Source organism: Furipterus horrens, unplaced genomic scaffold (assembly GCF_987537825.1).
Source record: "Furipterus horrens unplaced genomic scaffold, mFurHor1.1.pri manual_scaffold_17, whole genome shotgun sequence".
NCBI classification, from domain to species: domain Eukaryota; kingdom Metazoa; phylum Chordata; class Mammalia; order Chiroptera; family Furipteridae; genus Furipterus; species Furipterus horrens.
Genome location: NW_028327187.1, coordinates 8,077,823 through 8,095,121, shown reverse-complemented (window position 1 = coordinate 8,095,121; position 17,299 = coordinate 8,077,823). Strand labels below are relative to the sequence as shown.

The window sequence follows — 17,299 nt, the reverse complement described above, 5'->3', positions numbered from 1 at the left end:
AAGGCATGATGAAAAGGAGAAAGATGAGTAATGTCAAAGTGTGTTTAGAGCCAAGGCTGAGTGTCAGGAAAGTGGGTTTATAAGCCCTGCCATGATGCTTGTCAGAGACTTCTGGTGCCTTGTTGGGGGACTCTGGAAGAGGAATGTGAAGGAAAAAAAAAAACAATGAATCAAGTAGCATTTTCACTTCCAGGCCCTGGATACATTTTCAAGACAGCTGTGCCCCCCTCAGGCTCCCACAATGTGTGTAGAACCCACCCAGGACTTTGGCTGCCAAAGCTGTCTGATTTTTCCATTAGTAACCTCAGATAAAATGCTTACATTTCCTCAAAGTTACCAAAAACGACTTGTGAGAGCTTGGTGTTTTCCGTATGTTCCTTATCCAGCTGATAGGCTGTTGTATCTCAACTGCCCTGGCCTGAGCTGCTAGGCACGTGCCGCACTTAGGGTATTTGACAAACTGACACTCTACCACATGGAGTGTCCAACTCAGCTTGTCAAATACACGGAGCGTGGCACTGCAGGAGGCTGGGCCAGGGTCTTCAGTGGGGAGGCGAGATCCTCTTGAGAGATGTGGCCCTAGAGGGAAAGAAAGAGAAAAGAGTCACACACTGAACCCCAGGGAAACCACACAGGCTGTTGGGACTAGCTGAAGAACCAGAATAGGGAAGTAAGCAAAATAGGCATAAGGTTTGTAATCAAAAGAGGGATTCAAGGGTAGGTAGGGAACACTCAGTTGAGACTGCTTGGCCTGGGGTTCCTCAGGCCTGAGTCTTGTAGCCATGACATTTTAAGGGTTTCAAGCTTTAGTGGAATCCTCCATGTAGCATAGAGAGAACACTTTGGTTATCATCCTGCCTCACTACACTTAGGAAGGGACAGGCCCCAGAGTCAGTGTCATGTCCCCTTTTCCCAATCCTCCCAGACAATGTTGTACAGTGTTGTAGATATGAACTTAAGCATTAAAGTCAAACAAAATCTTGAATCCTGGATCTGCCATTAATTCGCTAGGAAACTTTAGATAAATCATTTCATGTCTTTGAACCTTAGTTTTCCACATCCCCCAAATGGGTATAAGTATAGTACATACCTAATAAGGTAGAGTGAGAATGACATGAGATAATGTACATAAAGCTCTTAGTTCATTATTTGATACACAACGAATGCTCCAAAAAAATAAATAAATAAAAATGGCGGTTGTACTGCCAGACGAAAGCAAGGGCCAGTGGCAATTGATTTGACAATGTCAGGAGAAATGAAACACAAATTTCTGATAGCCTCAGCCTTACCTAACATGATCCCCTTGTACTATCAGGACTCAAGAAAGGCAGCTATAAGAGAACCAGCATTTAGTCTCACCTACTCATGTTATAAATGAGGAAATGAAGCCTCATGTTGGGGAAGAAAGTTTCTAAAGGTCATACAAGTCATTCACATTTTGGAGTCTTGCTATATGCAACCATTTTGCCTTCCAGCTTTCCTCATCAGTCATTTTACCTCCTTGCTGCACTTGTCTCTCTGGGAAAATGTAGACATTTCAAGAACAGAAAAAGACAGGCAGCTGTCTTGGCAGTGAGGCAATGGAATCCTTCAAGCCACAGCCATTGGGGAAACAATGAAGCTGCCAAGAGCATAGTCAGGCCTGGAACTTCTGGGAGAATTCCTTTGACAACACCCAGATTATATTGTTAAATATTCCAGGTTGTCTGAGTCAAATTTACCCTCTTCCCAGCAGTGGCAGTTGACCTGTGAGAAAGTAGTTGGCCTACATTAAATACTGGCATGAAAAAATGGTACACATTCCAAGGTTATCAAGACTAGAAAACTGCCCCATTAGGCCATAAGGCCCTATCTCAGCTAAAACAAAGCAGAAGACTTCTCTTTCAGGAAAAAAAAAAGAAAAAATCAGTGTTTTTATTTTCTTAACTCTTTTAGTTGAATGTATTGTGGTAAGGGGGTGACACGCCCCTCTAATTTGAGATCTGGGAGTGATTTCAAACCTAAGGATCTAAATGTATTTTCCATTCCTCCATTTTCCACATTACCTACCTAATCCATCCCAACCCACCCAAAAGCGTGGCTTTTTTAGCCAAAGCAGCAATCATTGTCAACGGATATGGTAGAGTGGAAAGAATCAGACAATCTCAAATTCTAATGCTGCTTTGAGCACCAACTAGCCAATCATGGCATTGAGAAGGTCTTCCTTTGGGCCTCAGTTTTCTTCTGTAGAACTGGGGACAAGAAGACTTACCTGGAAGAGTTGTTAGAAAAGTGTTCAGTGAGCTTTTCAGAGCTTCCCAAAAAGTAGTCCACTGGTAGCTTAGCTCAGTCCCTGGAGCTGTGAATGGAGGCCAGTCAAGGAAGCTGATTAATAGAGTTTGAACTCAGGGTGTCTTTCTTCTATCATTACCCACATTGGCTACCAACCCCAGCGAGAAAACCTGGATAAAGTGGAGGAGTCCACAGACTCATGAACATCTTTTACGACTACATCAAAAAGGAAAAGAGATATGAAGGAGATAAAGATTCCTTCTTAGTACACTAGAAGTTGAAGAGCCGTATAAAACATATCACCCCATTATGAATGGAAGGAGTTGGTGGCTGATGTGAAAAAATTTTTATTTCTACTCTTCATGTTCTAGACCATGACTCTCCAACAGAGTGTATATAAGAAGAGCAGTTCACCTGAGAAAAACTGGCCAGACCCATAGGAAGAAGAGGCAGATATCTACATGAAGCTATATTGAGAAATTCCCAAAACTCTTCTCTTGGCCTGTCATGCTACATAAAATAGCATCATTTGTGTCCTGCTCCACTCTGGGAGGGCTAACACACTAAGCAACAGGACCTGTCCTGCGGCTGACTCGTTTGGGCCTTCTCCTACTAGGGACAGTCTGAAGTTTTTTCAGATCTGTTCAGCACTCTGTTCAGCCCCACCCAGAGATATTTACTCAGCACCATCCTCATGCCCTTTCTCAACAGAGGGCTGACAATAAACATAAATAAGGGATATAAAAACTGAAGAGTCTCTAGACGAAATCCATCTCATCCGTCCCCTCCTCTCCTTTGCAGGAGAGGCAAAAAAAAAAAAAAAAAAAGTGAGTCATAGAATGGAGAACGGACTTGCTCAAAGATCTAAACAGTGAATAAATGGCAAACCAGGGCTGTTATTTAAATATCTAGACTCCTACTTTCAGAGAACATTCCACTTCCATGTGGGTATCTCCTAAATAGTACATTTCGGGAAGAAATATCATCCTCCCTTCTCACTATTACAAGCTCCAGGACAGAAGACCAATGAGAACCTTATTCTCCCCCACCCTTAACTCAAGATTACTGAGGAGGGTTCAAGTAGAATGAGATGGACATGTCCAAACCACCTTTAATAGCCATGAGCACAACTCCAGGTTGGGAATCTAAGAAGGGAGGGCAAATAAACGGATACTATACCTGTTACTGGAGTGGTATCTTTGTCTCAGAGGAGGCACAGGTTCCTTGGTGATGAGCCAACCTACAGAGGCCAGAGAGAACTGGGCTTTATGCCGTGAGCAGGATCATCGTGTGTTTTGAAGGGCCCTTGGTGTCTTCAAGAGGAAACAGGAATGAGGAAGATAAAGCTGAGGTTAGCCAACGGAAATCTGGGTGCAAAATGACAAAACAGTGCTGTTGTGAAAGGGCCCGCTAGTGCAGCAACAGTCCCCACTACCGTGTCCTCACCCACTGCCAGACAATCTCCAAAAGACACTGGCTTTCATACCTGCACAGAGTCAAAGCAAAACGTCCCTGGCCACTCTGGCTCTGCCTTTGGGCCAAGGAGGTCCTGCAGAGCTACTCAGGGAATCCTAGACTACCAGAGCTGAGACATTATCAAATTAAAATTCCCATTGTCAAATTGAGAAATTGGGCCTCTGAGGGATGAAAGAAAATGCCTAATAACAAAAAGAAAATTAGAGATATAGCTGGAATTTGAATCCATTTCTATCAACTGCAAATCGTGGCTTCTCTCACTCTGTTAGAATGCCTCCTAAACCTGAAATACCCTTTCTACCTCCACTGGCACAGCTTCATCATTTGCAAGGTCCAGTGCAAAATGAAAATGAGGGACTCCTTATTTTTGAAAAAAGTAAGAATTTCAAGATGGCAACAGCAGAACATTAAGTAAAGTGTGGGGTCTTTCTAAACATGGGTCTTATGGAAATTTACAGTTCACCTGCCTATTAACCTAGCACAGCTCTGATCACAGGTCACATTCTGGCATTTATGAGCCTTATAAAAGTAAATAAAGAAGGAAATTCATATGTATTCAAGAACTTAGTATGTGCTTTGCATGTGTTATCTCATTTAATCAACAGTTTTGTCGTATGGTATTTTCATTATCCTTATTTATAGGTGAGGAAGCTGAGGTGCCTAAAAGTAAAGGGACTTGCCTAGGGACAAAAAAAAAGTAGGAAATAATGTAGAAAGGAGTGTTTGAACGCATCTCTTTCTGACTCCAAATGTTAAGCTTTTTCTATTCTCCTACATTGGCTACAAAGAGAAAGAAGAAAAGTAGTTGACATTGAGAAGGAAGAGATGGTGCCAGACCCTTGATTGTGACCTTCAAACTTCATAAGAGACATGAAAGGTGTGGGAAGAAAGTAAGTGTCTTCCTGGCATCTTGTAGTTGCAATCTTTGGGCAATCCCCATTCATAGTCAGGAAGATGCTTGATCCCCACCATGCAGTGCTCTACATTATGAATCCTGATGACATGACAGATGGGAGAAACAATTACCGCAATGTTTTTAGGGTATGCTCAGGATCACCTTCAATCATTGCAATGCCCAAGTCCCAGTCCTTAGTCTATATAGCAAATGGAGGAGCCAGGGAAGTACTCAAGCCCTAGTGAATACTCTATCCAAGCTCCATACAAGGTCTGTCCAGAACAAGTCCAGCCATTGTTAATGTTTGCACAACATCAACGTAACCTGGCAGCCAAGGAGATTGGACTGGAATGTGCCTACATGAACAATGACGACTTCACTGTACTAGTCGGTGGGGATGCTAGACACAGTTGAGTAAACATGTGTACTGTGTGGCTATTGCATTCAAAATGACTGAGCAAGTAGAGCAATGAATCTGCATCAAATTTTGTGTGAAGCTTGAACATTCCTCCATGGAAACTATTAGGACGATTCAGAAGGCTCTCAGGGATGATGCAATGAAGCAGCACAAATACAAGTGTGACACAAATGCTTCAAAGATAGTCGAGAATCTGTAGAAAGTGATCCACATTCTGGAAGGCCTGAAACAAGCAGAACACCTAAGAATGTTGAACGTGTATTAGGCTGCAATCAACAAAGATTGGCGACTGACAGATAACTAGAAGCTGCTCTGGGGATTCCAAACACTACCGTGTCTGAGATTTTTGACACAGGATCTTGGCTTGAAACATGCTGTGGCAAAATTTGTTCTGCGGCTTCTGCTACCAGAGCAGAAGGAATATCATGCTGCAGTTACTAATGACTTGATTCAAACCACTACCAATGAACCAGATTTCCTCAAGAAGGTCATACTCCTGGGAGGACTGTGTGAGGTCCCAAGGTGTCTACTTTGAAGGGGAGTGAGGCATCATTGTGCTATGTACAGTGTTTCTTGTATCTTTGTATTTTCTTCAATAAATGTCTTTATTTTTCATAGTGCATGACTGGACACTGTCTAGACAGACCTCATACAGTCTTATAAAGTCAGGTTCAGGAGAAAAAACATATCCCAGGAACCAGGAGGCCTGTACCCTAGTCTAAGATCTGCCAACTCTGTTCCCTCCCTTAGGGTTGGTTTTCTGTTTAACTAACAGAAGTTGGACTAGATGATCTTGGTACTTCTTCAACTCAAACATACCCTTGTTCCTTTATAAACCCCTCCATCCCTGCCCTCGACTCAGAGTGGGCTTTCTTTTAGGGCCTAGAAGCTCTAGAGACAGCCTAGGATAGGTATAAACTTGCATTCACATCACTCAACAGAAAACTTCCTTCTACCAGAATAATGTAGTGGCTTAGTCCTTGTGACCAGTTTCCCCAGATCTGGCTTCCAGAAAGATTCAGTTCCTTTCTTTTTGGTTTCTTACTAAATCTTAGGGTGGAGGCAGTTTTGTCCTGTGGGCACTTTCTTAAGGAGGGATCCCCTTGTTCCTGCTCACGATATAGTGGTTAAGTTCATTTACACACTTTTTCTTATTCTCCCACCGATAAGTTAAGGTACTCTACTGTTGTTGGTTTTTTGTTGTTATGTTTTGTTTTTTTTTCTTTTTGTTTTTAACAGGGGCTTCCTGGAGACATTGTCTTCACCTAAAGTAATGATTAACAGTGGCTACTTTGGGTCTCACAGTAGGACTCTAAAAGAGAGCACTAGGAGCCAGGAGGACCTGCAAATCATGCCACCTGTGTGGAAGGCCGGAATTAGAGCAAAGGGCACCAGGATCCTTGGAGTTCTTCTTTACTGCTCAAACACAAAGCATGCTAGGAAGGGCCAAGTTTGCCCCAATAGCACAAAAGGGACTTTTCTTTTAGGTCTGTTGTCCATCCAAGCACATGGAGTCTTCCCATTTTGGATACTCTCTTAGTTGGCTATGCTTATAAAGGGGAATGATGAAGAAAAGAGTTGAACGGGGGCTCAGGCAGGCAGACAGTGCTTAGATCCCACACCGTAGACACATTCATTTATCAACTCAGTTCTGGAATGAAAATAACACTACATTTTGAGTTAGAGTCCCTGTGTCTCAGAACCTAGGTTAAAACCCCTGGCTTTTAGACCCAGCTCTATAACTCATTAAATTCCCTTGAAAATCGTGCATTACCTGTCTGAGCTTCAGCTATCACACCATAGATTGAAGGATTCTTGGGCTGGAGGGGAGAGGGACACAGGCATGCACCTAAGGAACTATACCTTTCTATGGAATGACAAGTTATTTGACAAAGGTACAAAGTGCTATAAAAAGTGTTGGTAAGAAAGGCGTGACTCTCCCAGGGCAGAGGGTGAAAAGGTGGTGGTGTTTAGAAAGGTTCTTTAAAAAGTATATCTTAAAGGTTAGAGAGAAAAAATAATGCTCACTGTCTCTGGAAAGCCTTCTCCGACCACTCCTCTCTCAGCAAAGTTAGTTGCTCCCTGCTTTGCCCACCTCTAGTCTTTAAAAACTGTCCATTCTGCAGACTTATATATCTGACTCTCACAAGAGACCAAGAACTTCCCAAAGTAGGGACTGTGTTTGATCCCTTCCTTTTTTCACAGGGCCAGGAAAAAAATAGTTACCCCAGATTCTGAGTTGAATAAATGAATGTGTCAGTGCATAAGCAAATGAAGGCAAACTCCTTAGTCCAAGAACCCCATTTTCCATACATTACTTCACCTCCATGAAGGAACTTAGAAGCTCCGCCTTGAACTTTGAGTTCACCTCCCTGAATACCAACCCCCACCTCCTATCGGAAACCTGCAAAGAGAAGGCTCCAAGGACAATTGCAAAGCTGAGACCACTTCCTGTGCAAGAGGCCGGTGTCCACACACTCCACCTCAACCCTGGTTATTGCTGTGAATATGATTGCACTGGGGCTTCCTCCAAAAGGAAACCCAAAGGCTGATGCAATGTATATGGCACCCCAAGGCCAGGGTTGAAGAACTTCATGTACATCTGGGACTGGGGACAGAGAATTCACTGTGAAGTTCCCCACAAACCCAGTGATATTGACAAGATATTTGGCAACAATTAACCTACCAACTACAGTTCAACTTTATTCAACAAGAGTGTGTTGAGTACTTACTGACTATAAAGCTTTATGCTTGGTACCAATGGGAAAAATAAATATACAACAGAGCAGTAATACACATCTAATAGAAATGTAATGTGAGCTACAAGTTTTCTAATAGCCACATTAAAATTTTGAAAAATAAATGGGTGAAAGTAATTTTGATAGTATATTTTATTTAACCCAATGCATATAAAATATTATCTTAACCTGATAGCAAGGTAAAACAAATTAATGACATATTTCGTAGGCTTTGAAATGTGGAATTTATTTCACACATAGTACATCAAATTTGGAGTAGCTATGTTTCCAATGTTCAGTTGTTACATGTAGCTAGTAGCTACCACATTGGACAACACAGGTATAACATGTGACTCCTGTCCTCAAGGAATGCACAGGTAGTCCAGCAGTCAGACTAATACATAAGCATGTGCAAGAAACAAATATTATAGTGGAACTGCATGTGTGGAAAAGAGTACTGTATCACCAATCAGGACACCTGGGCTACTGTCTTTTCTCTGCCTTGAGTCTCTGTGTGACCTTGAGTAATTCCCTTTCTCTCTGTGTACCTCCATATTTCCATCTCTACAGTGAGACTGGACTAGATTTCTTTGCTCAGCAAATATATGTTAAGAGTTTTCTAGGTATTAGGCATGGTAGGAGGCACACAGGATACAGAGATGAATAAGACACATAAGATGCCTTCTTTCTTGACATTTGCAGTGTGGCGAAAAATGGGTATTAAATAATTCCAGGTGAATGTGACAAGAACTGTGGAAGCACAGAGACCTGGTTGAACACATAAAAGGGAACCTAATTTACCAGACTTGAATATGATCAAGAAAATCTCTCAGAGGAGGTGACATTTGAGGTGAGACTGAAAAATTAGAAGGAGCGAACTAAGTGAATAATTGATGAAAAGCCATTCCAGGCAGAAGAAACAGCATGTGTACAGGCCCTGAGATAAGTCCAAGCAGGTAAGGAGGCTAATGTGGCCTGTAATAGAGTATGCAAAGAAGAGAATAGCTCAAAGCAAGGTAGGGGAGGCAAACAGGGGCGTCTTACCGAGGAAGGCCTCGTATGCTAGACTGAGGGTTTGAAATTTATCCAGTGAGGACATGAAAAGCCTGAGAAGATGAAATGCCCCTCCGTCTCCAAGTCAAAGAATGTTGGAGCCTAGGCCATGGAAAGGAAATTTAATTCTAGCTGTTTGAACTAGAAACTTCTCAGAAGTGGTAGCATTTTTAAAGACCCTTGAAGGGATAGTAAGATCAGAGAAAGGCATTCCAGGCAGAGGGATCAATGTGAGTAAAAGGACAGAGATAGGAAAGAACATGATGAACTTGAGTGAATGGAGGGACCACTGAAGCAACAGCATAAATATAAGCCTAAGGACATCTTTGATTATCTGTAGATATTCAAATACACCAATGTGTTCTGAGAGAATCCAGACAAAGACCTTGGACCTACCAAGAGATTCATTTTGTACTGTAATTTTAATAATAAACACATATTGGGAACTTACTAAGTGCTAGGCACTGTCTCAAGCCCTTTACATGTATTAGTTTATGTAATATCCTCATGACATTCTTATGAGGGAGACACTACAATTAGAACCATTTGACAAATGAGGAGTTGAGTTTCAAGTACGTCATGTCACTTGCCTGAAGTTAAACAGCTAGTACATGACAGAGGCAGGAGTTCAATGTAATGTGACAATTTATGAAGGGCAGGGCTTTTGAAGCAATCTACAAAAATATATAATATGGCTCTGGCTAAGAAATAGCAAATTCAAGTCAGTTATCATCTCAGTCTACAAGGGCTGTTTTATCCAGAAAAACCTCAATTAATTTCCAATTTATTATCATTAGAAAGGCTGAGCTGAATCAGACCTCTGCTTAGCTTCTTCTAGTAAACAATGTAAATAAGATAGGAGTTCCAGAGAGTTGTTTAAAGACTAAGAAAAGCGAAGTGGTTCCACTCTTCACTCCTTATATCTTATTCCCAGTCAGAGTCCTTCAGAAGCTTTCGTCTATAACAAAAATAACTGAAGTGACCCTAGTCAGTCATTCTTAATCCACTTTCTACAATGGTCCACCTAATTCCCTAGTACATGGAAGGAAGGAAGGAGGAACCAATTTATGATAGCTCATTGCATGTATTTGGAAGAAACAAAGCTTCATTTCTTTAGAATACATATTCTCTAATTCAGACTGGGAAGAGTGTCTCTGGAATTATTGATTTGGTACACACAGACCATTTTCATCTTCCTAGTATTTTCTCTGACTAAAGCAAGGGCAAGGATGATGCATTTTGTGGGGACAAAATATAACTTAAGCCAAACCCTTTAGCTTACACCACAGCTATAAACCTTCTAAAACTAGGATGCTAGAATTTGGTGTAGCATTGATTATAGAGGCAATCAATTCCTACATACTTCTCTCCGCATTACTCACCAGGACAGTTCTCTTTAACGTTCCTGTCCTATATTTGCATATGTCAGTTTTCACAGTCTTATCTAAAGAGTGTTAACCATCACAATTTGTGTGGTAATAGATAGTTCAGAATTTCTGATGTCTAACCTGAACTTTTCTAACCCTAGAACAGACGCTATGATGTAGATGGCCAAATGTCTCTTACTATTAAAGAGTGTTAACAACTAGAGTAAGTGAGAAATAAAAATATCAAATATGGTCACAGTGAGCTCTTGACCGATGGCAGGTATTCCAGGTTGTTACTTAAAGCCTGTTTTATAGTGACAAGAGCATTGAGTTTCAAATTCAAAAACCTAGATTTGAATTCCATTTTGCCACTTTCCAGCCATGGGGCTTTGGGTAAATTAACGAATTTTTCTCACTATCCACTTCTACATCTCGAAATTAAGCTAATAAATAGGTACCTTGTGAGACTTCAGGCAAGTGGTATCACCACAAGAAGGGGTACTGCACCTCTATTCTCTGTTCTGGGCAAAATGAAAAGTGCAAAATGGAAGAAAAACGTTTTGTTGAGTGCTTGTTATTATGTACCACATACTCTCATGTGTATTATATCACTTATTCCTCTCAACACTGTATAATAAGAATTATTTCTGTTTCACAAATGAGGACATTGATACTCAAAGAAATAAAACAATTCCCCTCAAAGTCATATATTTATTTAGTAAGTGGAAGAGCTGAGATTCAGACATTTATTACTAGTGCCCCTAATAAGGTATGAGAACAAAGATATGTTTCAGAGCCTGAGAGTATCTATAACTACATATGTGGCCCACTGATGTTGTCAGACATCTGGGAAGCTCCCTGGTTTGTCTCAATGCCTGGCAATGGAGGTGGGAGAAGGGGTGCACTGCAGGCCTCTCTGGCCATCTTGACTCTATTCAGGAGATGGTCATCTCTTGGACTCTGTGGCATGAATTCCCAGAAGCTATAGGTTTTCCCTTCTTGTTATTATCTATTAAGAATGAACAGAGGGGAAAAAAAGAGGGCATCGGGAGATTCCTGCACACTGTGTTGATAGGCCTAAAAAAACAGAAGTAGGGGAAGGGAGCCAACAGTTGACTAATGGCTACTATGTCCCAGGACTGTGCTGGATGCTTTAGGCACATCATGTCACATAATCTTCACTACCATTCTTGGCGGTGGAAGGCTTTCAAAAGATGAAAACCATACAGTTCAGAAGGCTCAAATGACTTACTTCAAGTCACTCAGTAAGCAGCTGCGCTGAAGTACAAACCAACTTTCCTACTTTCTTCTATGCCACATGACACTTGAGAGAGTCATTTTAGTACCTTCCACTGCATACAGACTGGAACGTACCAATTTGTACTCCAAAGCGAGGTAGAAATTGTTTGTAACTTGGGGGGAATTGCAAATATAGAGATTCTCTCACTTCTCTTGCCATGAGTTATGCTCCTCTGGCAGGAAGTTGATCCTCTCATCTTATCTGAACCATGCCTGTTGTGGTTGAAGTCAACTTCCTCTCCCCTTATCCTACTTCTCCTCCAAACATTCTTCCCTGAGTTGCAATCTGCAGCCTCCAACCTCTGGTGCATCTTTTGAACCTCCCACTTTGACCACTAAGCCAGAAAAGGGGGTTTCAAAACTAAAATTAGAACTGTTCCCCTCACCTGCTTCCACTGCTCCACTGGCTCTGTTCTCTCAAAGCTCATCAACCCAATGGCCTCTTCGGAGGTGTCATCTTATTTTTTTTTCTCTTTTGTTGATCTCTCAGTCTGAAGGCATAAGCAAGTCACAACCAAAAATATCTTCCCAATGCCCACTCAATACAACCTTCTTGAAAAAGTAGTTTCTAAAGGTTATCTCACTGTTTTACCTCTCAATTCACTGTAACGTAGCGTTTTATTTGTTCTCTATCTCAATTTATGCACTGGCCCTGCTATCTGATGTCACCAAATTACCATAAACTCCTAATCAACAAAGCCAAAAGCCCCCCCACTAGTGTTCATTTCCCTCAATGTCTGCCACAGATGACTGTCAGCCATTCCTTCTTTCTTAAAGCCTTGTCATCAACTGGTTTAGAGGATATCCTTTCTATTTAGACTGAATTCTATCATTAGAAGCTACACAGGCATGGTTCACATGAGATGTAAAGATCAACTTCCTGCCAGATGATCATAGCTCATGGCAGGGACATCTTCATCATTTATTTCCTTAGCGTCTAACATTGCACCTGACCCAGAGTGGTGTTCAGTGAAAATTGTCAAATGTGTTTATCTACAGTCCTCTGATTCACCCATCTTCTTGATTATTCTCCTTGGTATTCCCTATAAGCTCCTCTTTCTTTTTCTGCTTCTTATTACGTGTTGTTTCCCAGACTTCTGTAATTTTCTTTCTGTGTATGCGCATGTGTCTCCATGTTTGCTCAGTCTCTTTGTCCCCCACCTTCAGATCAGAAGATTCAATTGAATATTGAAACTGTTGAATGTCTAAGTCCTCACGACCCTAACTCTACACCTCAAACAAACCTGCTCACCGTCCTGGAGGAAATCCAAATATCCATGGAGGAAATCCAAGATAGAAAGATCAGTCACCTTTCACTTTCATTATATATGTTTATTAATACTAATTAAAACACTTATAACATGGTATTTTATGTCCCTGCCTTTTTCTTGTTATAGCCTGGATTGTTTCAAAGACAAGGGTCTCCATCTAAATTAATTTCTGTATCCTTAGTTTGGGACATAGAGTAAGCTACTGTTTAGAAAATGTTAGCTTAACGACTGAAGAGCAACAAGGTCAGTTCCCAGAATGCTTGCATAAAGGGAGAAGATAATCTTGTTCCTAATGTTTAAGATAAAACATTTTTAAATGAACATGATGTTTAATTTTTAGTCAATACTATCTCTCTTCTTAAAGTTTAGTATTTATTGCCAGAATTATCTTTTAACAACACAGGTCTGATGCTGTTACTCCACTGCTTAAAAAGGATTGTTGGCTCTCCATTCCCCAAAGCTAAATGTCAAAGTTCCTCAGCAAGGTGGTCAGGACCCTCCACAACCTGTCCACAACCTAAGTCTTCATTGCTCTCTACCCATAGTAGATTTCAACTACAACATGCCCTATATTCCAGTATACTTCTGACCTTTCCACATGCCTCTCTGTGGACCTGAAAACTTTCCTGGTCCCACTGCATCTATCCTGCCAGAAGATCTCATGTTTGTTCTCCAGTCCCAGGTCAATTATCACCTGTACTTCGTGTGTACCTCAGTTATGGCTTGATCACATTGCATCTATTTATATGGCTAAAAGATGTGTTATACCAGACAGGGGCCTTGATTTACTTGTTTTTTTAATTCACAGAGCCTAGGATAAGGGCCAGTTTGAAGCAGTCTCTTTGTAAATTCTTGTTAAATCTAGTTAAAATGCCTCTTGAAAGATTCTTTCCGTACATGTTCAGTTCGTAACTCCAATCCCACCCATGTCCAAATCTCTTCACATGGAAGAGATCTCTATTTTCTTAGGCTTCATACCTAGCATACAGTAGGATCTTAGTGAAAGAGCTAGAATTAGGATCTGGCTAGAAGTGAAGATAGAATGGCACAGCAACTGGTTTGTCTTCGAAATCTCTACTTTATTTCCATGGCCATGCGGGAATAAAATTTGAAAAGAAACAAACACAGTTTCAATGAGGGTTATAGTCCTGTCACTTTAGGTAAAGAAGAGGAGGCAACGAAAATCAGATAGAAGGGGGAAAGGGTGGAGTACTGGGGAAACCTGTCATCTTAAGTCAAAAGGCAAAGCTGTGAATAAACCTTAGTCCCTTGGGCAGTTACTGCAAAAGTAGGTTCAATTGATTTAATAACTAAGTTTCTGAGTGTTTACAGAACTCCTTATCCTGAATTAAGAGCTAACAAACAAATTGCAGGACACAGACATAGAATGTTATAGAATAAAAGCCAAGGTCAGACAAGGCTATGACCTAGGACTAGATCCTGGCTTTGCCACTGACCCACTTGGGCAAGTTTCTTCCCCTCTCTGGGCTTCAGTGTCCCTACCTGCAAAATCATGAGATTGGCTCTTTAACTTTACAAAGTTAGAGAGAAATGTCTTATTGCGATATGGGTTTACTTTTTCAGCAGAGATCTCTCACACTGGAGTACATTCCATTTTTGAGAAGACACCCAAAGTTTACCTGATTGTATTCCATGAACTGACTCATGCAAGTCAAACTCACAGGGAGCAGATGTAATGCAGAGGGTTTTGTTTTACTTTGTTTGTTTTTGTTTAATTCCAGAGAAAATATAATCCCTAAACAGCTGGGGATGCTGATGTTGGCTGATCAACAATTTCTGTCTTACTTGAAAACATTTGTTCTGGAAGCCAAATTAATCAGAAAGTTGCTTGATGAGAACACAGAACAAAAGAGATTAGATGACCTTAATTAATTCTTTCCTTCCCCGAACTTCTTTAAACTAAGATGAGGTAAAAAAGAAAAAAAAAAAAAAAAAAAAAAAAAAAAAGAGGTTCAAGGTCATCTATTTCTCTTCTCTGTCCCCTAGACACTACCATGGCTACAATGACCACATTCAGTTCTTGGAGCTCTTTTTTTCCAGTGTTCATACAGAACCCCCACCCACCCTTCTGTATCATTTTTGCAGATAAGTTAATCTTGTTCATGAGGCTTCTGTAACTTCTTTTAACGTTCAGTCAGACCTCATGAGATCCCACCTTAATTAGATTTCTTGTTTTTGTGAAGCCCTGTTCTTTCCTACTTTGATTAGTGTGAGTTCTTGTCCCCTTAAGGACTTTTCCAGATGGCTAATCTGTTACATGTTGATTTTCCTGGGTGAAAACTCAAAGGAATAGTTTGCTTTGGGTGGAGGGAAAGGAAAAGGAAGGTCTCACCTTGCTCCTATTACTGTGTACAGAGATCTCTGCCCTCTCCCCTGGTAGAAATAAGAGTGGGCTTGAGGGATTCTGAAAGATTCAGTGGATTTTCAGATACACTTTATTTCTTTTGACATTATTGATTTGAGCAACTTGGTGACTACAGTGCTGGGTGCTTATCAAGGCCAAATACTATTTCATGGGAAAAGGCTTAGACCCCAGAGATGTTGCCTCCATGGTGAGACAGGAGTGGTGAGCCTACTAGTCAAAGAGGAGGTTATCTTTTCTTTCTTTCTCCTACTCTCCTCTGTTCACCTTCCCTTCTTCTACTCATTCCTCTCTTATCTCCTTTTCTTTTTTTTCTATCCTTCTCTCCTTTATATTCTCCTATTCTCTGGGATAAATATTAGGACAAGTGTTGGTATAATCCTGAGCCTGGCGTTATAACTAGATGTAGTCACTATGAGCACTTTGAGTTGCAGAGGAAAGGAGGAGAGGAGGCAGAGGAGGAGAGGGAGAAGGAGAAGGAGGAAGATGAGGAGAAAAGACGGTTATTAGAAGCAAAAGGAAATGCATATGAAACCTCAGGTTCCCTCCAGAAAAAGCACATAGGCTTGGGGCTTTATATCTAACCCCATTCCAAGGCCTGTGCCCCCAGCAGGATAAGTCTTATCCACCCAAAACACTGTGCTCCAGTTTCTGTTCTTCCTGGTAATATGTGCTGTTAAGAAAAGCTTTTATGGCATCCAAAAACTAAACCATACTGTCAAAGGCTCACAAAATGATCTCCCCTGATGGAGCACCCCACTCACACCTTATCCTAGGCAGTGCCAAGAGTCTGGTAAGTCCATTTAATTTTTAGTTTCAATGAGACTGTTTCATTCCTACCCAAGTCAATTAGGGCCTCAAGCTGTACAAGGATGTACTTATCTATTGGACAGCCTGAGGCAAAAGCACTTTATCTAACAGAGCTTCAGCTTTCTAACTGAAAAATGGGGCTCTCGTAGCTTGGAGAGATAAACTGGTTGAATATATGACTCTATTTAGCTTGTTATATGGATGAAAATGCTGAGACTGAAGAAGATTTTAAAATTAAATAAACTAAAACACGGGAAAGGGACAAGCTTGCTCCTGGCACATAGTATACACTTAGTAAATGCCAGTTCCTTTCTGCTCCATGTAAAGAACTCTTAACAGAAATGGGTGTAAAACCAAGGGGATTCCTAAGCTTGCATCCAGTGTCATTCCTGCATACTACATTGCCTCCAGATGGCTATCAGCCCCAGTCAGCTAGACTATGTACACATCTGGCTCTTATCTCTGGGTCTTTGAACTGACTGCCTTTGGTTGAGTCCTTCTCATTCTTTAGTTCTTAGCTTAAAATATTCTTTTCATGGAATGAGTGCTCTATGGTTAGAATCTTATCTAAAATAGTTCTTTTTACCCCCTTTCCCTCACATACTCAGCACCCTCCTCATTTCCTTTATAGAACTTCCTATGATTTGGAATAATTTATTTTTTGGTCAATTTACATGTTTATTGCTGGTCGCCTTCCTGGTTTTGACACTGAATTTTGTGATTGGGAACTCTGTGGAACAAACAGAAATGGTATTTTATTCATTGATGTATTAGCTAGTGCTTATCAGAGTATCTGGCACATGCTAGAAGATATTAAATAACATTTAGTGGATAAATGACTAGTGCCCCTGATACAATATAAATGAGGATAAGAGGAGGTGATGTTACTGGGGTCAGTGCTACGATTAAGTTGAAATGGAGAAGTTGAAGCCATGGCAAGGTTAAAGAGCTGTTAGGGTGGATGGACATGAGACTCCAGTAAGAGCAGAGCTCAGACTCTGTGCAGGGAAAGACCATGAGCTGAGGGAAGTTGGACAGTTGAGTATGGGAAAAGATTGTCTTATGGCCCACTTCTTTGGGCCTCAACACTTTCAACTGTAAAACAGGTCATAATCTTTGCCCTGCTTACATTACAGTACTGTTGTGAGGTCTGATGTAACAAGAGATGTGAAGGAGAAAAGCAGGATAGGGAGGGAACTCATGTGTGAGTGGCTTATCTGCTACCGCCCCTGCCCATGCTCGGCCTGAGATGGCCTCTGCAACTGCCTCCCCAGCCTCTGGACTGCGGAGTCATTGTGAAAGGGAAGTCCTAGCAGCA

At 41.1% G+C, this 17,299-nt stretch overlaps 1 long non-coding RNA gene across 1 annotated transcript; it reads right to left on the bottom strand.

Annotated features, from left to right (window-relative positions):
- Window positions 1-363: 363 nt before the first annotated feature.
- LOC149990448 (uncharacterized) lies at window positions 364-3,585 on the bottom strand. Its single transcript, XR_016508610.1, has 3 exons — window positions 3,451-3,585; window positions 2,252-2,338; window positions 364-579 (listed from the first exon to the last, which is right to left on the bottom strand). It is a non-coding gene; the product is annotated as an uncharacterized LOC149990448 (long non-coding RNA).
- Between the last annotated feature and the right edge of the window lie 13,714 nt (window positions 3,586-17,299).